This window comes from Leuciscus leuciscus (assembly GCF_965113295.1).
Source record: "Leuciscus leuciscus genome assembly, chromosome: 10".
Taxonomy (NCBI): domain Eukaryota; kingdom Metazoa; phylum Chordata; class Actinopteri; order Cypriniformes; family Leuciscidae; genus Leuciscus; species Leuciscus leuciscus.
The window spans coordinates 39,217,991-39,240,693 of record NC_138734.1 but is presented as its reverse complement, the minus strand read 5'-3'; the positions used below and the strand labels follow the sequence as shown (position 1 = coordinate 39,240,693).

General features: G+C 37.5%; 1 protein-coding gene across 4 annotated transcripts in view; it reads left to right on the top strand.

The window, feature by feature from the left end:
- The window catches only part of frmd5a (FERM domain containing 5a), a 116,681-nt gene that overhangs the window by 61,066 nt on the left and 32,912 nt on the right, over positions 1 to 22,703 (top strand). The window lies entirely within an intron of this gene.

Sequence of the window (22,703 nt, the reverse complement as noted above, 5' to 3'; positions counted from 1 at the left end):
TTCAGTTTCCTGTGTTTGTTTCCACGGGGTGCGTCTCAATCAGCTCCCTAGTTCAGTAGTCAGGGCACTGATCAGGGGGTCGGCCATTTTAAGGGCTGTCTCAATTGCAAAATCCTACCAGTGCACTGAAACGTTCGCTCCCTAAAAAGTCCCACAATGCACTGTGAAAACCATGGAGCAACGATGCTCACTATGTTCCCTTAACGGAAGTTCTGAAGCACAGAACATAAATCATATGAGCCAACTACACATAATGACAAGCAATAGCTGTTTTTTAAACACAAACCATTATTTTATTATATTTCAGCATAAACATTTATCATTAGGCAGGTAATGAAGATAATCTGTAATTATAACATTTATAATTTATTTACAGCTGAAATGTTGAACGTACATGTAACAAGCAAAGTATTTATCATGATTTACTACAATTAACATTAAAAATAATGTCAGAAAGATATTAGTTCTGCTGTTGTTCATAAATTCCGTAGTGATATTAAACAATGAGGCCGTTTTCATGTTGCTGGAAATCAGTCATCAGTGTTCTTATGTGTAGTGAGCCCTGGGTCCTTACTGTCCTCACCAGTGCCCGAATTCATGTGCACAATATACTGATTCCCGACCCTGGAAGCTAGGGAGCTGATTGGTGTCCGAAATCGTGTAGGCGAAAAACAGTATGTGACAAAAGCAGTATGTCCAAATTCACAGTACTCATAAAAGAGTCGGCAAAAAGTACCTGGATGACCTACTACTTCCGGCGTAATTCGGAAGTGTGCAAATGATTGACACTTTACTGTCCCATGAGGCCACGGGAGAGGATTTGTGAATGGAGTGACGTAACTGACGCTGGTAGGGCAACATGGCGAATGTAGTACGTCCGGATAACATTCATACTACACACACTCATACTATATAGAAAGTACTTTTTTACCAATCGTGAAGTAATTACTTATTCAGAATGAGTACCTACTCAAGTATGCAAGTTCGGACGCAACCTTTGAGATTTCTCTTTGATATGATGATTATGTGCACCTGTTTTTCATTTAACAGAGTTTGCCTTGTGTATTTAAAGCCTGTCTTTGTTCAGTTCATTGTCTGTTCATGTCAAGTTACGTTGGTTGCTCTGTTCCTAAAGATTTTTTGTCTGTGTATTTTGTTTCTTTTCAGTTTTTTTAAGTAAAACTAACAGCCTTGACTAAATCCTGCACTTTATTTCCATTATTTGCAACCACACTCTGACAACGATTACATTTAGTATTGTTATTAAATTAAAGTTTTAATGCTATTAAAGGGTAACTGATTAAGCATTAGATGATAGCAAAATAAACAGAAGATCTGAGCATGCAATTAAAATTTCCCAGGTTTTGTTCAATATGTTTTTTTTTTTTCTACGTGAACATGACACAGGAGTCTTGGAATACAATTGTGATTATTCTGCCACTAGTACTGTAATAACTTCTCTCCCTATCTCTGGGCAAAGCATTGTGGGAAGGAGCAGACAATGGTTAATAGATTATGAAAGCTGGCATTGTGAGAGCTGCTGGCAAAAAGAAACCAATTTCTGTGCAAAAATACCTACATCATGATCTGAGTCATTCCTACAGCCCACAAAATCTTTCCCACAGCGTGCAGGTCATCTGCTGTCTGCAAATGTTGTGTGTATATACCAAATGATCAGCTTGCCAGTTAGTTTCTTTCAGCAATTATCCAACCAAATCAATGAAATGCACAACCTAGCATTACTGCATGCAATCAGATTTTTGGGGAAAATAATGTCACTTGTCACACTCAGTCAGTGACAGCCTGGCAAGCTGTTTTTGTGCAGTGATCATTTGCTTGCAGTGCTGAGCGCAGTCAGTTTGATTCAAAGCCTTGAAGGCTTGTCTTTCAGTGCTTGTCAAGCCGGCTCGCTCTTAACACCACTGGCAGTCAAGTGAGCAGCGGTGCGCATGCTGTGCGTCTCGTGTGGGCTGTTTTGAGTGAAATATTTGTTTTATGTATTCATGGAAAATGGCTATTCTTTGTTGTGCACTGTAATTTGTCTGTTACGTATCAATAACTCCTATATATACTGGTAATGCTGTTCTTATCTCACATAAAGTTATTCTAATCTTTTAGTTGTTTATTAAATGCATGAACACCTTAAATAACTAAATAAATAAATAGAAATAACCCCATCGACTGTGTGGTGTGTGAGGGAATTGTCTTTCCCCTAAGGCCAATCTATTCTAAATGCTTTCTTAAATTAGTTGTGGCTAATGAAGCATCTGTGTTTAATAAAAAAAGCCCTTCCGTCAACATTCATGCACACTGCTCTAATGTTCTGTCTTGTCATGCTGCATAACTATCGCTGCTGTGTGTGTGTAATGGAGAAAATCGAGTTTTGTTAATCATGTTAAGTTGCATTGGATGTCATTGATGTTGTGAGGTCTCTTTTATAGCATTTGCATGTGTTAATAGTGATTGGACAGAGATATAATCACATTTACCTGTGAAAATAACAGAATATCAGTTACATATTTCATGTTATTTATGTAGTTGTATGCTACATCTAAACTGGTCACATGTCTCTGGTGCAAGTTTACCTGGTTTTTATGCTCAAGTGCTATTGATAGAGATCGAATCACTGAAAAATGGTAAGGGAAGCCTCAAATATAGATTCAGCACACTTGAAATTTGTTATTGTCATTTTGGTACACACACTAAATAGGTAGACCAAAAAGTCTTCATGGAAAATCTAAATACACGAGTAACGAGCAGCGATTTGCCTCTGATTTTGGACATTTGCCGGTGATTTCCACTAAACTGTTGGCGAGTGAAAATCGGGGCTAAAATCATGCAGTGTGTGTACCCGGCATTACACTGTTAATGATGATGAGTTCCTATGAAACTCATTAGCACAGTCCAGCTGGCCGTTGTTGCAGTGCTTGGAGCAGAGCATGATGCTGTGTGTGTGTACAGAAAGAGTCAGACAGTTTCCATAGAGAGGCGTTGGGCAGCTGTTGTCTGTGAGGGGAATGTGTGTCTTTGTCCCGCTCACTCTGCGATTGCATTTGTTTGGGTCTTTGCTACGCAGTGGCATTGTAAGTGCTATTTTGGTCAAAGAAAAGTGTAACAAATGCCTCAGAACAGAATGCATGCCACACAATAGAGCACACTAAAGCTTTGCATATTGATAATGTGTAATGCGGGGTGTCTTACTGCAGATGCATCAGTGTGAGCTCACACTGCCAGACTCCTCATTGATGACTAAATCGCCCTCACTGACCCTCAGGGCCGAACATTTGTTTTAATATTAGATGATTATATCACTGGATTCTATCTCTTGCACGACCACTGGAGAGAATGCGTTATTGTTTTATTATAAATTCATTTTATTCAGCAAGGATGCATTAAATTGATGTAAATAAGTGACAGTAAATGTTACAAAATATTTCTATTTTGGATAAATGCATCATTCTAAATGCATTATATTTATCAAAGAATACTGAAAAAAATATATACTGTATATTTAAAGTCAAACCAAAAATTATTTAGACACCAGATATCATTTTTTATATTTTTTTACTAGTGGGTGCAGGACACTATAAGTGAGGATTGCAAAAGTAATTTGACATATTATACCCAAAAATTATTCATACATTGGACTACCAGTAAAATGTATACAAATTTGGGACCAAAAATTATTCATACACTTTGACCTGACAATGTTTTGCTTAAGTGTTTTTTCTTTAATTGCTAACGTGACCTTTTTACACCACAGACTGAACAAAATTAAGCATTGCTTTATTGTTTGACCTAAATTGGTATTATCTTATTGTGTTCTTAAATTTTACAGCTGACAGATATTCAACCATTTCATTTGTGAGACAGTCTAACAGAAGGATGGACAAAACCAGTGAAATATCAACTGATTTGATAACTAGTTCTTGTCATATTTTATTACTATTTTCTAGCGAATAAACTGTGTGAATGTGAGAAATATTGAAGGTGTCTGAATAAATATAGGTTTCACCGTATATATATATGCAAGGCTAATGTAAGTCAGTTTGCACTGATTTGTTCACAAGCTGAGGTCTGTTGAAACCACCTGGGCTTATGGTCCCCACCCCACCCCATCCCACCCCATCCCACCCCACCCCACCCCACCCCACCCCAGTTCAGCTGCTGCCCACTCTCTGGAGAGAGTCCCTCTTCTCTGGCCCTTTAACTGTGGCCTTTTATTTGTAATATATGCACAGACACCCACTGTGCCTAATTGTCCTGGTTCCATTCCAGCTCATATTTGCATAATTGCCACTCATAAGGAGCGGATAACGTGATAACCTCCTTGTCAAGGGTGCGTGCTCGTCCTGTCACACCCAGTCTTTTCTGTTTCACTTTCCCCCTGTGTCCTTTCATGTGCTTTGTGCTCGCTTTGCTGCATGCTGTGGATGGTTATTGGTGGATGGTTTCACATTGCAGTAACCAAGTCTTGATTTGTTCTGTTAAAACTGTCAATTATGGTGGAACTTCTAAAAACACTCTGCAAATGTAACAGATGGTGAAAGGCAGCATCTCTTTCAATAAACCTGAGCAATCATATCCAAAAATAGAAATATATATTTCAAACACAGCAAAGAAAAAGAGAAAATAGGTACTTAGTGTGCTAATGGTTTCCTTTTCGATTGTTAAGCAAAATCACCACATATTGTATGTCAAAGGTCAGTCTCTCAGAAGAGAAGTGCATTTTTTATCTTAAGGTCTTTTACTTTTTTCTATCTAATTGAATGGGAACATTTCATATTATTACAGGTACTCTCTGGAATACTTGATTCTGATTGGTCAATCCAAGGCATTCTGTGGTCCTATATTTTTGTATAATGACAACTAACCTGTATTTGTTTTTCTCAAATAATACAATTATGATATAAGCTTATTTCATTCAACTTATTTAAGTATTTGCCATTTAAATTAATAGGGTAATGTACTGTAAGCTTGTCATTATCCCACAATAAACTCGTTTTGGGTAATGTAAGACCCTTCTCCTTCGTGTCGTTGTCCAGATTACCTTATCCGTTTATTTTGTGCAATAATAACCGGCTGATTGTACGCTTACATAACAGGTAGTTTCTTTGCCAGTGTTTTTCTATTCTGCATCAGCTCTTAAACTGATTGTAGTTATGAGACAGCATTCCCACAGAATTTGCTTAAATCTATTCCATCTTTAGTGTGTTTTATTATGGTGAGAAAAAAATCAGAGGAAAAGATAATAGAGTCACAATGCACAATGATTGAGTTGGCGTAGTCATTACCACAGGCAACAAGGCAACATCCAAATCTTCTGAGGACAATGTGAGCAATGCAAAATACTAATAGTGTTTTATTTCCATTTCCTGAAAAGTAGCGGTTTTAGAAAAATGAGGTTTCCACCCGACATATGGTATCAGTCATGTCTTCAGCACAAATTGTGAACTCTAAGTTATGCACTGAATTTTAATGCTTGGGATTTTAAATAAAATTGTGAAAAATTGTGGTGATGCTTAGTAAAGAGTCAATACTGCTTTCCTAGCCAACACCACTGATGAGGTTTGGCCGAAACATGGCATTAAACATTTATAGTGCTTGTCAGCATATTTTTCCCTTCTTACCTGCTTGACAACAGATTCACGAGTATCAAAGTGGGATTTCTGAGATCAAAGATCAAAATGTTGTTGAAACTGTAAGGGTGGATTTCCTACAGGGGTTCAGGCTGCAAGACTGCCGAATGACTAAAGAAACGTTGTCAGCAAGATGGTAGAAAACTGTACATTTCTTCTCTATTACCACCCACTGCTTCTTATACCAACTACGGAAATAAGCACAGTTACAATAGCTAAATATGTGGGAGAGCGTTGCTATATAGAGTGACAATATTGTATTGCAATAGGTAGCACTTTAAAGTCAATGCCAAATCAAAACTAGCTAGCACATTATTTGTAATTAAAAAGGTTTAATGACAAAATATGGTTATGGTTACACTTAAAATAGTTACAAAATAGATGTATGAGATGATAAAAACTTAAACCATTAATTGTACCCAGCATATATGTAACATTTTACCAGAGAGAGAGAGAGAGAAAGAAGAGAGGAGGTAAAGAAAGAGAGCCCCAAGAAAGGGACCCAGAGAATAAGAGGCAGAGCAACAGTTACAATCTTGTTTTATCCTTTCCCTGACCATGTGACTTTGACCCAAATGTTAGACGTTCAAACTGACCAATCAGATAATTACAACTTCCCGGACTGTACTAAAGGTGTGACAATTCATAGACCCCCAAAGTACACACATCTTGGCCTACAGGCCTTGATCGCTATCAGCCCCTCGGTGCCTTTGGGAACTCCAAGTGGTCCTTGTGGTAGAAAGAGGGGGTGGAAAACAGTAAAGCAAATGTCTTTGTTCATTTCAAATATCTTGGATTTATTCATTTAACAGGAATTGCTTTTTATGGACATTATTCGTTTGCATTCGATTTTACATAATTATTAGCTTTTCATTAACATTTCATTCATGCAGTGAGTTCTCCCACGAATCCCCGTTTGGGAAACCCCATTGTAGAGAATATCAGACATCTTTGATCAAACTTCACTGCTGTTTCAAAATGATGTATAGCTTACATGACAGCATGCAAGATAAGTGCATATATGGAAGAGAGGAAGACTGCATAGTTGCACTGATAAGTAAGGCTGGTCGATGAAGCCATCAGCTGGAGTTTGGTTTTCTCTGATAGACATGCCCTTGGGTTTTTCCTGAATTGTGTTCTCAGGGAACCCTGAGTCTCCCCTGTCATCCAGAGTTACTTAACCCAGTCTTAACATGTGGCCACCTCCTCCAAAATTAAACTGCCCTGAACCGAGGCCCAGCGCAAGGGACAGAAGTGATGAACGTTTGACGAACAGCTTCAGCCAAGCATGATGGACTTGAGAGACCAAAAGTTGTGATGTGTCTGTACAGTTTTAAAACCAACATTGTTTTGCAATATTTCATTGCTGATTTTACATTTGATTCTTACATTAAAGATGAGAATGCAATTTTTCTGCATTTGTATATAGGTACTGTTAAAAATTAAAGTTCTGTCATTAATTACTCACCCTCATATCGTTCCAAAGCCGTAAGACTTTCGTTCATCTTTCACAAATGAAGATCTTTTTAATGAAATCTGAGTGTTTTCTGTCCCTCCATTGACAGCGACGCAACTACCACTTTGACGCTTCAAAAAGTTCATAAAGAGATCGTAAAACTAATCCATATGATTGAGCGGTTTAGTCCAAATTTTCTGAAGAGACTTGATCGCTTTATATGATGAACAGATTGAATCGATCAGCGAACATAAACAGAAGCTCAACCGAACTTGCTTGATGCGCAAGAACAAACATCCTGTGGAACGTCCTGTGTAACACGAGAATAAATCTCATTGGTTCCTACAGAAGCTCAAACGTGCGGCGTAACACGAGAATGAACCTCATTGGTTCTTACAGAAGCTCAAACGTGCTGCATAACACGAGAATAAATCTCATTGGTTCTTATAGAAGCTCAAAAGTGCTGCATAACACGAGAATAAATCTCATTGGTTCTTATAGAAGCTCAAATGTGCTGCGTAACACGAGAATGAACCTCATTGGTTCTTACAGAAGCTCAAACGTGCTGCGTAACACGAGAATGAACCTCATTGGTTCTTACAGAAGCTCAAATGTGCTGCATAACACGAGAATAAATCTCATTGGTTCTTACAGAAGCTCAAATGTGCTGCGTAACACGAGAATGAACCTCATTGGTTCTTACAGAAGCTCAAATGTGCTGCATAACACGAGAATAAATCTCATTGGTTCTTACAGAACCTCAAATGTGCTGCGTCACACGAGAATAAATCTCATTGGTTCTCGCACGTCAAGCGAACATGCTTGAGCTTCAGTTTAGAGAGTTGATGAATGTTTATATGTGAATAAAAGCCTAAATTCAATCTGTTCATCATATAAAGCGATCGAGTCTCTTCAGAAAATTTGGACTAAACCGCTACATTTTTATGGATTCGTTTTACAATCCCTTTTTGAACTTTTTGAAGCGTCAAAGTGGTGTTTGCGTAGCTGTCAATGGAGAGTACGGAAAGCTCTCAGATTTCATCAATAAGATCTTCATTTGTGTTCCGAAGATGAACAAAAGTCTTACAGGTTTGGAATGACATTGGGAAAACTCAATGGAGGGCTTTGGAATACCAATATGTGCATCACTTGGTGATATTCCATTGCCCTTCATTGAGTTTTTTGCATATAGTCTTGAGTAAGTCTCCATTGAGTAAATGCAGTCTTGACTATTTACAAATGTGGAACAATTGCCGAACAAAGGCACGGTGTTTTCTAAAGAGGAAAGCAAGCAGAAAAATCTCTTTGTCAGTTATTATTTAGCCGTCCTCTGTAAGGTCCCAGATGTTTCTCGCTTTTATTTTCGAGTGATGAAAAGTCCATTCGCAAGTTTCCAGGATGACGGAAGAAGCTCGTTTTGGTGAAAAATTCTGACTGTTGGGTTTTGTGTGTTGAGTGTGTGCGTTAGATCAGTGCAGTGAGCGTGGGCAGTCCTAATGGGAGCTGTCGCTATGTGATGGATGAGAAGTCGTGTCACCAGTCTCTGTTGCCCGCTGTGGCCCAAGCAGGAGGCCCACTCTTCCTTCTGCATAATTAAGAGCATTTGAGCAGCCACGGCTATTTTAATACCCTTGTTCCTGCCATGCTTGAGCCAGCCAAGATGTTCAGAATTTCAATATTCCACAAATCCTTCATTTTCATTCATTTGCAATATGTAGAAAAGAAAGACACAAATGTAGATATAGAGGAAATGCATGAATGCAGCGTCAATGTTGCAATCATTTACACTCACGAAGAAGTTTTTAACTAATATTTATGTTTCATTTCAGCTTTATTTCACTTAACAAAGGGTACTCTTTAGATGTCCTGGGCATGAAAAAACCCAGAACACAATTATCATAGTTAACTCACTTCAACAGTTGACTCATCCCTTAAGGAAATGCAGGAAATGTGTTGTATATCTACTATCCATCTACCCTTCTTATCCTTACACATACACAATGAGGAGCTCTGCTTCCCACGCATTATAACCTTCCCAAAGCTTTACAACACCCACTGAAACATCCTCAATTACCTGGCACTCTTGAGCAAAATACTATAGCCTACCATGGAGAGACCAAAAGAGAACGTATTGAGCTCGATGAATGCAAAGCGGCATAGATGATTAGAAGAGAGCTGTTTTGACTTGGGCTGTTAATGGAAAAGGGAGTCTGTCCTTTTAAAAAATGTAATGCAAATTGCCTTGATAAAAGTGTTTTAATACTTGCATATTTAGTATTGCATGATTTGTATATATATATAAAAAAACCATAATTTTTTAAACCCTGGTTGACATACAGTATATGAGCTGAGGTTTGATATGAGAATAACCAAACAATGATGAGGTGTAGTGAGTGCGGTAACTAAAAGAAGTAAAAAATAAACAATTATAACTGGCCATGATAGATTTAGGTGTCCCTATAAATATCTAACAAAGGCCTTGTGTAAAGTCTCCAGTGTGCGGTAGGATTACTGGTTATGCTAGCTATGGAAAAGTGCAATGAGCTCCGTGTCCATCTATGGTGCCGGCAGCAGCGTTTCTGAAGTGAGTGGGCAGGAGTGTGATTTCTCTGTGCACTCACTGAAGTCCCTCCCACTCAGCTCTTGTGCTTTCTTTATGTTAATGAGTAGTCAGGTCAGTGGGAGGGAACAGAGAGAAATAGCCCATTACCTTCAGTACGTCGCTGTGGGAGCGATGCTAGGTGTCACCTTGACATGTCGTGTGCTGTCTCTTTGAAAGATGTTACGGGTTGATATTGACTGCCTGTTGCTGAAGGCTGTTGTTGCTGACGTGGCTTTGGGTTTTCATTCTGTGGCCTTAAACTCTGAAGGATAACCTTTTTATTTATTTTTAAAGTGTTGTATGAATCTGCCTGGCCTCAAGGCCTTTGGATGCAGTTTAAACGTGCTATATCCATCTCTGAGTATCACTATAAGAAGTTTACATCTTCTCCTCATCGCATTGTACTAATTTGTTCGGTCACGTTAGCGAATTTGGCGAAATTTTGCCATTGGTCCATTGTCTATTGTCAATAGTGTAGCGATAAAAATAGCAGAATAATTTCAACCCAAGCAGCTTTCTGATGGTCAATGCAACACATTTGTGTGACCAGCTTGAACCCATTATGAAATCTGTTTGCAAAACAAAAATGGCAAATTTGAGGTAATCAGTTGCATAAAAATTTTTCAATTAAGAAATTCAAAGTTTAAGTAAGCAGAACTGGCAGATTTTTATGTTGTACTCATACATTTTAATTTCTCTTAACTTGAAATATTTGAGTGAACTAATTTACACATATAATTACAAATTATCATGTAATCTCAATTTAAATATTTGTATAATGGAAACTTGGCTATGTTTAACTAGCTGAATCAGCAAATGCCAACTTGCTACTTGGTAATACTATGCTTTGATTACATTAGCAGAGCATAGTAATTGCTGAATGAATGAATATGACAATATAGAACAACAATCTGTTCTCAAACCAAGCTCATGCTCCACTCGTCGCCATGATGGTAACCCTCAATTTTTTTTTTTTTTTTAATCCTCTTCTAAATTAGACTAGCAAAGACATTAAACACTACTAAATCTCACACTTAACATTTTTCTTGTACAAAAAAATGTAGATGACACAACATTTTAGCATTTACCCTCCCTTTTGAGTGTCATGGCAAAGCATGCTGGGAAATAGAAAAAACCAGCCCAGTTTCAGTTAAATTTAAGTTTGTCTAAATTAAATGAAACAAGTTTGTTAAACTCAAAACAGTGAAACATTAAAATTGGTCAGTTTTGTGAACTCAAAAGAAAGTTCTAAATACTCATAAAAGTTCATTTGAATGAACTACTTCGTTTAATTTAAGTTGACCCTACTCAAATTAATTAACTACTTTTAGCATTAGGATTACAGTGTGTGGAAATTATCTGAATTCCTATTGAAATTACTGGATTTTGCCTGTGAAAATACACCAAGCAATGGTAAACGTGACCACAACTTTAAATTCTTGGACGAGGGAACAAAATGAATAAGTCGTGGGAATGAATTCTTTATTCATGCTATCTTGTTTTTACCCCAATATGTCATGTGTGAGGCTCTGTAGTTTTTTTAAAAAAGATAAACAAACAAAAACAATTTCACTGCATAAATTCAGAAGTAAAGCTCATTTTTAAAAATAACTTACATTATTTCCTCTATTAAAACTTGTTTTATTTAAGCTGTGAAGTTGTTCTTGTCAATTTAACGTTACCATGGTAACAAAGTCGTAAAATCGGATGTAACTTTACCCAGAAAAGGTTAGGCAGTGGAATCCAGAGCATCGCTCCAGGACAGCAGCAACCTAGAACTTGACACTGACACAATCTAAGTGATACCTCAACTCTATTCAGGATGATTCATGAAGGGGTGTAAAATACCTCAGTGATGCTGTACTATACCCCTGCCATTGTGTTTCCCAGCCCTAGGGGAGATCACTTACCACTAGTGAATTCAGCCATAAAAATGCAGAGAGCTATTTGGCCCCTGAGACTGGCTCCCTGCGCAGGCAGGCGTAAGAGTAGTACCATGCTGCGTGTCAGAGCTTTAATGGAGGCCCCAGGGATCCACAATCTAGTCCATTAATGATTCACAAAGTCATGGAAAGCAAGCTTTCATAGACCTTAATGCCATTTCACTGGACTCGTCTACCGAAATCTATCTCTGAAAAAAGACAAAGTATCTTGTGTCTGTACTTTTGAAGAAATCTTTTCTCTCGCCTGACAAGATTCAGAGGAAAAAAAACGTACTGAAATGTCGTAGAAGCCAGGAGATTTTAGTGATATTATTTTGCTTTATAAAGCCATTTATATTTATATATACATAAATTTAGATAAAGTTTGAGGATGAGTTAGATTTTTTTAAGCTTTTGAAAGAAGATTCTTGTGTTCACCAGATTAAGAGGCATTAATTTGATCAAAAATACAGTAATATTGTGAAATGGTATTACAATCTAAAACAACTGTTTTGAATTTTCTACTTTTAAAAATTATTTATTTTATTTAATCTGAAGAAATGATTGATTATATTGATTCATTTCTGATAATTTTTCTGATTAATGATAAACATTTAGCATACATTTAAATGTAAACTCTGAAGACTGGAGTAATGACTGCAACAAAAAAAATATTTTCCATCAAAATAATAATAAAAATAATTTTTAAATATATTAAGTAATTTTAATAAAATTTCATGGATGCATGATCTTTAAGAAATTAAACGTTATTTGATATCTGGTAGATTTTGGAGATATTACCTGCTTTATAATTTCATCTAATGTCATAACTGATTATTTATAATATAGGTTATTTACAGTGTAATCAATCATATAAACAGTGACATGGTTATCTAAGGCTGCTTAGAGCCCCCAAACATCTGATATACGTACCGGTAGTTGAATTGTTAAACACTCTTTGAAGCTTGTCATATAACATGTATGTGTGTGTGTTTATAGGATCTTTTTGATGTGTTGTTATGTCTGTATCTCAGAATCTCTCTTTCTGTGTTTTCTTCTAGGGCAAATTCATCCTCTTTCCCCTTCTTTCCTCTCCCACCCACCCCACTGTGTTTTGATGGCCCAGTTTGGGTATGCGTAGTCTTAGCTTCTTTCTTTCACATCATGACATAGTGGGAATCCTCTCCGCTGCTTTTGGGAGTTGTAGCACTGAGCAAAGCATTTTGTGAAACAAGAATCCTCTGTCCAGTGTTGGGGGCAACGCATTACAAGTAACGCGAGTTATGTAATCAGATTACTTTTTTCCAAGTAACGCATTACTTTTACAAAATATCGGAGTTACTTTTTCAAATAAGTAACGCATGTTATGTTGTTTTCCCATTCATTGACTAACATCTCTTCTGTCCCCATGTTGAGAGAAATCAGTGCAGAGGAGCTGTGTGTGAACATGATGGTTATTGTAGTTCTAAACTAAATGTGAACATGCACGTTTACACAACATTTGTGGGTTTGGGTCAGGGTTAGGACATTGACTCATCTCACTTGCACAAGATTCAGTATTGCTAAAAACAGTGAAATGCAAACTCAGAATCAGAGTCCTGCACGGGTCCATTTTTGGAGACCCGCCCCCGCCGGTACCCGCAAAGTTCAGCACCAGATCTGACCCGTCACCCGTGATAATATCAAAATTAAATCCGCACCCGCCCAGACCCGTTAATATTTGGCCCATTACCCCGACCCGTGCCCGCGATAAACCACACAGGTGACGCGTTCATATAACATGTAAGGGTGCGCTGCCAATAACGCACCTAAAAGCTGTCACAAAGAACTGGGAAAAGTAATGATTATTAATATGTCAAATATATCAATGAGACATTTCAATTGTTTATTAATAAGCAAGTGTTTTCTGTGTCAAAGATGACGATGCTGACTCGCGATCTTCGCAGCAGTGAACGCACCAGAGAGAAATGCACATTTCATACGGATTATAAGCAGAGAACAGTCTGTTTTCTTTCGTTTTTAATTGTTTGGTTTAAAAGTACACATTTCATGCTTTCTATTTCTCAGGTCTGTGAGGCAAGTAGCTTATACGCTGAGTTTCGGTTCATTTAAGAGACGATCAAGTTCACGCCGGCGCCTCCGTGTCCTGATTATATTGCCTGCCTGCTATATTTACTTCTTTTTATTAAATCCAGGAATTTGGTTGATGAAACATTGATTAAAATTAAGATACAATTAATACAAAACAAAATTCACTTTAAAGAAAGGCTTTCTATAAAAACAAACTTAATGAAGTGGTCAAAATCATGTCTGCCCACTCCATTTGTCTCACGATATTCAGGATCATCTTATCTTATTCATGCTTTTCACTTTTCATATAATCAACATGACATTTTTTTTTAAAGTATATTATTTTATTTAAACATGAATATGAAACTAAATCGTTTTTTAATGGCTGGGCTACAACACATAGGCCTATTAGCCTACAGTACAGAGAAATTTAATGTCGCAACTTGGTCGGACTAAAAGGGGAGAAAAAAAATAAATTGGGTCGGTCCTAAATTGACGGTCGGTCGGGTTACGGCAAACAAGAATATTTTTAAGGATGGCCTGACTAAAACACATATTTGCGTATGTGTAATGGTAATTTAGACATACAAATATTGCACATATTTTTCATCCGCTACCCGCCCGCAAGGAGTTCATTATCCGGCCGCGTCCCCGCCCGTGAATTTTAGGAATGTCACAATCAACCCGTTTTAGCCACTTTTATGCGGGTACCCGCGGATACCCACGGGTACCCGACCCGTTGCAGGATTCTGCTCAGAATATTACGCAAACCTGCAATAGTTAATTGTTAAATAACACAAATAAGCCTACTTTATGTATTTAATCTCACTTTTTTATGTCTTTGCTGCTGACCTTCGATGATCCAATTCAACCATACCAAAAAAGACTGAAATATGACACATCACATTTGTGCTTCTTTTGATCTTTTTCTTCTTCTTTTTTTGCTGCAGTAAGAGTGTTGAACATTCTTCTCCTGCGTCATTGAATCTTTTGTGGGAAAGGGCCTTTACATTTGCCAAAAAAAAACAAGCAAGCAAGCCCAGCCCTGGTGAGAAAAAGTAAAGTAAGATTACATAAAACGTAAAACAATTAGTTACTTTTATAGGGACTAACGCAATATTGTAATGCATTACTTTTTAAATTTACTTTCCCCTAAACTGCATTGACAGAGGCAGTGTTGTGAGTGTGTAATAGTTATCAGCATCTGACATTCAGCAACATTTCAAAAATAAATATGAATTTAAAGACCTAGTTTCAAATGTATTGCACTGATTGATTAGACTGCCCTACATTGCTTGTTTAATTGGATGTGGAGCTCTGAGGAAGTGGTCTGTGGTCTGATTTATCCCTGAATAATGCAGTGCTTGGGGCCGTGTGGACCCTCGGGTGTGTGTAGATGTCTGTCTGACTGTCTATCACAGGATCAGAGCACTTGAGGAACTGGAGTGTTGCGGATCAGCAACTGGAGATCTCATCGGGCCTGTGGCTTTGCCTCTCAGCTGCCCTGCTCTTTCTCAGCTCTAATGAAAGCCTCATCGCTCCTCAGAAGCCCATATTGCATTAGCGCGTTACAGGAACCGCACCGAGTCTATTGAGGCGTTGTGTTTATTGTTTTCAATGGTGTGTGTTATTGGCACTACACTGTGAGATTGAAGAGACTCTGGTCTCAGTTCTCAAGTTTTTGTACCTGTACTCCAGTGTGGTTCACCCTATTCGTTTTATTATGTTTTTTAAAAGCAATTACTTTATCTGTTTATTAGAAAAAACATTACTCATCTTCTGCTTAACCTGTGTGAGTTTAGCTGTGCTGTCATTAATTGTGGCACTGTAAAACAGTCATTAATGTGAGCCAGAACGTTGGAATTGTTCCTTGTGCTATCTTTAACGTACAGTATACAATATGCCACTTGGCTTGATATTTTGTGATCTAATGCATTGAAACGTATTAAATGTAGTCGTTTTTAAGGGTCCAAACACCTTTTGGGCTGCTGTACACACATGCTAACTTCTTTTCTGTGTGTGATTATCAATTATCCACTGACTGAGGTTTCAGACCCAATGTCTTTAAAGGGTCAGGGCCGCCTGATTTACTTTCAGCCTTGCTCAACAGAATTACAGCGAGGACTGGAGGAATGGCAATGTATTTAGTTAATCTGTAGCTTTTATTTGCCATTGTGATGCTAAGCTATAGTGCCCCGGAGACCTCGCGATCAATACATGCTAAGCTAACTGCCTGATAAATGTGCTGACTGCTTAACTCGGTATTTATCAACAAATAATGACTTTTTCATGCTGTGTACCTGTGTTTAAGATTTTTTTTTTTTCTTTCTTCACTGTAAAAGCAAACCTATAGAATCTACTCAATAAATGCGTGGTAACAATTTGCACTCAATTTCAGTTGCTACATTATCCTCTGCCATGATTAGCTAGTTCTTTCCATCTAAAGTTTCGAATTTAACTTGCGCGCAAAATTGGAATATCGCACAAAACATTTGCGAATAAAGCAGCGTTTCCATCCCATGTGTTCAGGAGAAAAAAAAAAAGCGAAATATCTGTAATAATAATGGAAGTTCTAGGAGCAATCTAGGAGCCACTTTAGCTCTTTTATCCTACATCATAAATGACTTTTACCTCAGCGAGCGCAGATGAAACGCAATAAATGCTGTCATGTTATCTTGCGTTCGGATGCTGGTGTTTAGGAACACAATCATGTGAGACGCTTCTGGGAGGGAATTAAACCAAATTATTCTGATGAGAGACTTTGGCTCAGGCATTTCAGAATGATCAAACCAATATTTGAGATGCTGTGCGATGAAAGCGACCCGCTGGTCAGTCCAGTTATCCAATCACATCCTCTGTTGGGGCAAAGTCACGTGAGTTTTGTGTTTGGCGTCGAGGGATTTATTCAGTAAATGTGTTTCAACGTAGTTTATGCGCATGTCTTCTTATTGGATAAAAAATGATCTGCCTTAATTGAGTGCACAAGTTTTATGCACATTTTTACAATTTACGTGTTTTGGCATTTCCATCCAGCGTTTTAATTTTTTATGTCATATCCATAAAAATAGGTGGATGGAAATATGGCTATTCACATCACCAGCGGCCAATCTACTAATGAAAGTCCAAACAAAAACCTCTGGACTGCAGCCACAAAAGCTTTTCTTAGTGATTCATACACACAAACATTCAATCTTTTATAGAATGCCACCATGCTATAAAACAATGTTTTATTCTGAAAAGACTAAAAGATTACATCCGGGGTGCTAACCAGTTAGAGGGAAAACAGTGATGTTATACTCTACACAAATGCCATTGATTTTAAATTTGATCTATTTTTTGTGTGTGAAAGATGTTACACATGATATTACTATATATAGATGAGTAATTTCCAGAAAGTAATGACGCTATAGATGTCGTGTACAGTACGTGAAGAAATAAAAGCAATTTTCATGGCAGTTAGTAAAGAGAAAGTTAGCATTAGTTGTCTGGTTCTAAAGGAAATGCAGATGTGCACTAATATCGTTTGCTCCATATTGAATTTCTAAAGAAAGATGAGTGCATCTTCGGATTATTACTGAAAGCCTATATGATTTATCACGTGTGATGGAGTTAATGGAATCGAACGGGAACAGCAGGGACCTTTGAGCACTCTACATATGTGGATGTTTAGTCCATTATTCTGAACAGAGCTGAAATACCACATCAGGTTTAATCAGCCAAATCTCTCTAACCCCTTCATTAAGATTTATTTCCTCTCTCTCACAATAACACAGATCCTGCAATTACAGATTGTTTGCTTGTTTGCAGGAAACAGGGAGATGAAGCCGGGGAGAGAGAAGAGGTTTATGAAGAGACAGTGTTGAAGGAAGAATATTATAGTAGAATGAATACACACACACACACACACACACACACACACACACACACACACACACACACACACACACACACACACACACACACACACACACACACACACACACACACACACACACACACACACACACAGTTTAAAAGTTTGGGGTCAGTAAGATTTCTTAAGATTTTTTATAAAAAAATTAATTACATTATATTATAATAGTGTTATATTATTACGTACTATAATATTATTCTTTACAGATGCATTAATTTTTTTTCCTTTTACAAAAGATTTCCATTTCAAATAAACATTGTTCTTTTGAACTTTCTTCATCAAAGAATCTTGAAAATAAAAATTGTTTCCCGATTTGCACTAAAATATTAAGCAGCGTAATTGTTTTCAACATTGATATAATTTTTTTTTCTTCTCATTTTCAAATGTTTCTTGAGCGTCAAATCAGCATATTAGAATGATTTCTGAAGGATCATGTGACGCTGAAGATTGGAGTAATGATGCTGAAAATTCAGCTTTCCATCACAGGAATAAATGACATTTTAAAACAGTTCTCTTTAAATGTAATAGTATTTCGCTATATTTCTCCCTGAGTGCTCCCTTGGAGGTCACAGCTAAGCATAATCATTTTGTGCATTTTCATCAGCCAATCACTGTTGTCATGATGTCATTTTCCAATGGCTAAGTAATTGGCTCAAATATGTCCATGCCTAAAACTGAGTGACCATGAGTAATATATCAGTTTTAAAATGGCATGCTTCCAGAGAGTCCTGCATCAGCTGAGAAACTGCCATTGAGATGAATGGGGATGTTTTAAATAAAAATAAAAATGCTTTGATGTAATGCTTTTAATCGTGATGCAGTCCACAATGATGACGAATATGAAACGGCCTCCCTCATCCGCTCTTTGTAAAGGTTGAAGGTGTGATGTTTCATTGACTAAAAGCACTGCTATTTCCAATACAGTCTTCTCATTATCCAAGAGCTGTGCAAGATAAATGGTTTTGCCTTTGTGTTATCTCTGGCTAAGTGGCTGCTTACACATTCACCCTGATGAACAATGAGTGTTGTCCAGCCATCTCAGTTAGATGATGAATGGGCTCCCTGGATTTTTGTGTGCTGCTCTCTCCACCATATAAAAAGATGGGCTTGAATAGTGTGCGTTTGCTCTGTTTCTTGTGTAATGGGGAAGTGGAATTATTCAAAGCCTCTTTATGTGGCTTTAGTGCTAACTCTGGAGGCAGTGTAAGTGAAAAGGAGAACATAAATCTCCCATAACAATTGATGAGTAATGCTCAATCATAGTCATATTCAGTCCGATGGAAGTGTGTATGTGTGTTACAGGCTTGAGAGTGTTTGCCTGTTTTAGCCTTAGTCTTGTAAGCAGGCATGCCATAATGGATTATGGGCCTTCAGTTGGGAACCTGCTTAGAAGTGACAGGGGTTCGCGCTCTCCCATAATCCTTTGGGCCTTTGTCTGAGTGCTGACAAGTAACTCACCCTGAGAATATCAACGTGAATATCACTGTCCACATTTTGCCAAAGACTCAACCCCAGGTTCTTCTGTCAGGCCTTTACCACTTCAACACCTAATGGCTGATTGAAGGCAAATGTAGAAATAATTGGATATATATATATATATATATTTGCGCATCTTCTTAGAAACTAGGCATAAGATATAAATACAACTATATATATAAATATTATTTTATTTAGATTTATTTTATTTTAATTTAATTTTTAGTTTTTTTTATTTAATTAATATAAATATTATTAATTTATTTAAAATTTATTTACATTTATTTTATTTTCATTTTATGTTAATTTATTTTTATTTTCATTTATTTTAATTTTGTATTTAATTTAATTTATTATAATAATATTATAGTAATATTATTTTATTATCACAATAATAATAATGATCATTGATTCACCTTATGTGCTCGCTGAGATTAGTCCATCTCTGCTCTCTCTGCATCTATGCGGGGGTGGTCTGTCCTGTTCTCAAATAGGGGCACCTCTCTCTCTTTTTTTGTCCCCTTTGGCAGTCCCATTGGGTTCCAGCAGTCCTGCGTGAAGGCTGTGTGTTATACAGCTATCCAGCCGTCTCTAGACACCCACAGAATGTTCTATTTGGCATCAGGCAGACGCATGCGCTCATGGTCCACTGCCCTCCATCTGCTCGTTTATCCGAAAATAGAACCATAAAAGTTTTCTACTGAAAGATTTTTATAATTGTTTCACAGAGAACCTGCAATGAGAAATGGAATGTGTTTTTGAGATGTAGAATATGGTATCAGCTATTAGGCTCTTCATTGAGTGTATATTCTGTATATATGTGCGTGTGTGTGTGTGTGTGTGTGTGTGTGTGTGTGTGTGTGTGCCTATGCGTGTGTGTGTGTGTGTGTGTGTGTGTGTGTGTGTGTGTGTGTGTGTGTGTGTGTGAAAGACACTCTTAAGTGCTGGGGTCACACAGCCAGATGGTCCCTCCACTCAGGCATCGCTACTGAATGACTCTTCCCGTGTCTGTTGCTCCTTCTAAAACTCTAAAAGATATTTCCAAGAGTAAACAAACCAGCATGAGTCTCGTTTGCCCTTCTCCTTGCCTTATTTTCCTTGAGCTACACAGAAATAACAGTAGTAAGTTCAAATAGTGTTATTATGTCAGAAACCGCTTCTCTGTAACAACATTTCTGAACTAGAAATGGCTTTCAAAGCTGATGAAAATGCTGTACTTTGTGTTTGACCTTTATATTTTTCCCTTTTCATACTCAACACAAGGGCCTGAAAGGCTCAATTTGGCTGAAAATGTTGCTTGTCTGTTGGCTGATCTCATTATGTGAGCATCATTAAAGGCTTTCCAGAGGTTTTGTGATTGAGAGGTACAGAACACATCCTGCTTGCGGAGTGACCGTCCACCGCAGTTCTTTCTCTCTGTTTTTATGCAAATTTTGGATATCACATAAAAAATAAAATAACGCTGGATGCACATAAATTTAAAAAAACGAATGCGCTCCAATTAAGTCGGATAATTTTTTTATGCGATAAGACATACACATAAACTCCGATGCAACACACATTTACTGAATAAATCCCTCGATGTGGAACAAAAAGACTCACATGACTTTGCCTCAACAGAGGATGTGATTAGATAACTGGATTAACCAGCGGATCAGTTTCATCTCGAATATTTGTTTTAGTTATTCTGAAATGCCTGAGCCAAAGTCATTAAATATGTCATTAAAAATGTCCAAACACCAGCATCTGAACGCAAGATAATAACCGCATTTATTGCGTAGCTGAGGCACAAATCATTCATTATTTAGGATAAAAGAGCCAAATTCTTCCCTGATTGCAGCAACGTCCCTTTTTATTAGAGATATTTTGCGCCAATTTCCCAGGAAGTGATGATTGTTCTCTTGAACACATGGGATGGAAACGCTGCTTTATTCGCAAATGTTTTACGCAATATATTTTTTACGCATAAGATAAATTCGCAACTTTGAATGTAAACAAAGCTATTGACTGTGTTTATGAAGAGATTCTCGTGCATCTGAATAAATGTATTCTTTTTTTTAACAGATTCTTTAAGATCTTTCGCATCTGCTATCATTCAGATTGCGTTCAGATTGCATGTAAATATAATGATTCATAGAGGGAACTGTTCAGTTTAAAGAGCAACACGAGATGAGATCTCACAGAAATGCTACATTATAATACACTCACTGTACGCGTACTGTGACCCAAGCTCTGCATAACAGAATGATTTGTCTATAGGCTGCGTATGGCTTGCCAAGTTCTTACAGTAAGTCTTAATCCAGAATAAATCATTCATGCCTGAAGACTTGCTACTGGGGGTGAATTGTCTTGATTTGCACTTCAATCTCTGATCGCATACGATTACAGAGAAAAAATATTGCAAAAGCGAAAGACTGTGTTGTTTGTTTGAGGGGAAAATCGATTCTGAATGCATATGAGTGCGATATTAGAGGTGGGCGGAGAGAGAAAAAGTGACTTCAGGTTTATGGAATTTCATTTCTTCTCCCGAATCTTTCCCTAGTTATGAAGAACTGTTGAGCTGACGAGGAACCGTTTGAGATAATGAGCTTATGCAGTTCTGACCTGTTATAGTGGGGTCTAAAAGTCTGAGACTATGAAAAACGTCTTGGTTACTGTCATAACCCTCATTCCCTGAAGGACCCTGTAACACCTGCTGAATCCCGGGATCCCGTCTCAACTCCTCAGCACAAACCTGCATGAGTGAGTTGCCGACAAGGTTATATATCCGTATGTCCGATGGAATGGTTAGCCATGCAAATCTCACTCGCCAATGTCCATTGGCCCGTTTTCTTACCACTCAAAGGTGATTGGGCTCCCAAGTGAGACCCCAATGTGTCAGTCATTCGATGTAACGTGGAACGTGACTGACTGATAGAGAACACTGTAGAATTTGTGTGCCACTACAAATGACATATTAAGTGTAAAAAATAACGATAAAATGGTGTGTAGGTTATCCATGCAGTGTTGGTAAACTATTAACTTTCTCATCTCTTTCTTCTTGTACATTTATTCGGACAGACTCTCAGGTTTCTACAGTCATTTGTGATATCCAGGCTTTGAAAATTCAATGAAATGAGTGATACATTTAGAAAGTCATGGAATAAATGTTTCTAGTTTTGCTCTGGCTTACATATTGGGCTATCTAACCAATTAAATATTTTAGAGTAAATTTGCTGCACATCACATAACATCAGTCTGTTTGTTGTGGGTTTTATTGGAGAGATTTGTTCATTAATAATAATAATAAATGCTTATATCAAGTAATTCCGCTTTGGACCTGGCATACAAATAGAAATGAATCCCAGCACAGCAGTCTCCCCGTCTCCGACATTATTTTTTGAAATCCTATCATGAATGAAAAGGTCATGGAAATGAAATGAAAATCCCAAGACTCTCTGCATTCATATTGACTATACAGAATCTCTCCAAATGTATAATAATAATAATAATAATAATAAAAATGTCATCAGTAATTAAAATCCCCTGCTTTCCATCTCAGCCTTCAGTTCACTAAACTTTAGTTTTATTTGGCTGGTCTTCTTCAGTCCTTCCTCCTATTTCTTTGGTCCAGAAATAAAGTGCA